Genomic DNA, 892 nt, shown 5'->3' with positions numbered 1-892 from the left:
TATTTATGGTACTGGGGATTGAACCCAAGCAGGCGCTCATGCTGCTGAGCTATCTCCGTGGTCCTCTGTTTTATTTTTTTGAGATAGGGTCTCCCTGACTTGAAGTAGAGCTATTTGTGCCTCAGCTTCCTGGGCAGCCTGGACTACAGGTATGTGTCACTGGGCTGAGAGGCTATCTTCAGAATCCTGCCCTCCTCTCTCACTCCCTACCTCCAGATCGGCAGCAAAGCTCTGACAAGCCCCAGCTAAAATTTGTTGTCCCTCCCACTGTACAGTAAAGTACAAAGGGGAAAAAGGGTAGGGGCTACGTAACAGAAAAAAAAAATTCACTTAAAATATTGGATTTATCTATCCACATCTTTTTTTTTTTTTACATTTTCTCACTAGGTTCCCCTCATGGAAAGTCTTTTAAACAGATCCTCCAATCAGAGATAGGGCCTGACAGGACAAAGAAAACCAAATAAAGCTCCCCTAGAAATTAGCACGTAGGTGACAGAGGATCCTGGGGCCTAAAATAGTCACTCAGGTTGCAACAAGCTTGGGGGGCAGTTTCTGCCATGCTAATAAAAAGGACTGAAGATGGGGGACCCTTGGGTCCTCCATTTTTCTGGAGCCCCCGCCCTGATTTACCAAGGTAGCTAGTCCCTCCTTTTTACCTTTCCAACAGTGTCCAATAAAATGTCTCACTTCCCTTAAACTTTGTCTTTAATAGCTGGACATGGTGGCGCATGCCTGCGATTTTAGCACTCAGGAGGCTGGGGCAGGAGGATCATTGCAAGTTCCAGGCCAGGCTGGGCTACAAAGTGAGCCCAAGGCCAGCCTGAACTGCATAGCGAGACCCTGTCTCAAAAAGACAAAATATGGGGCTGGGGAGATGGCTTAGTAGAAAAAG

The 892-nt window shown here is 47.0% G+C and overlaps 1 protein-coding gene across 1 annotated transcript in view; it reads right to left on the bottom strand.

Moving 5' to 3' along the window:
• Itgal (integrin subunit alpha L) overlaps positions 1 to 892 on the bottom strand; it is a 43,052-nt gene that overhangs the window by 38,722 nt on the left and 3,438 nt on the right. The gene's annotated exons all lie outside the window — the stretch shown is intronic.

Source organism: Octodon degus, unplaced genomic scaffold (genome assembly GCF_000260255.1).
Source record: "Octodon degus isolate 3935 unplaced genomic scaffold, OctDeg1.0 scaffold00001, whole genome shotgun sequence".
NCBI lineage: Eukaryota > Metazoa > Chordata > Mammalia > Rodentia > Octodontidae > Octodon > Octodon degus.
Note: the sequence above shows the minus strand (reverse complement) of the source record. Positions and strands in the feature narration are given on the sequence as shown.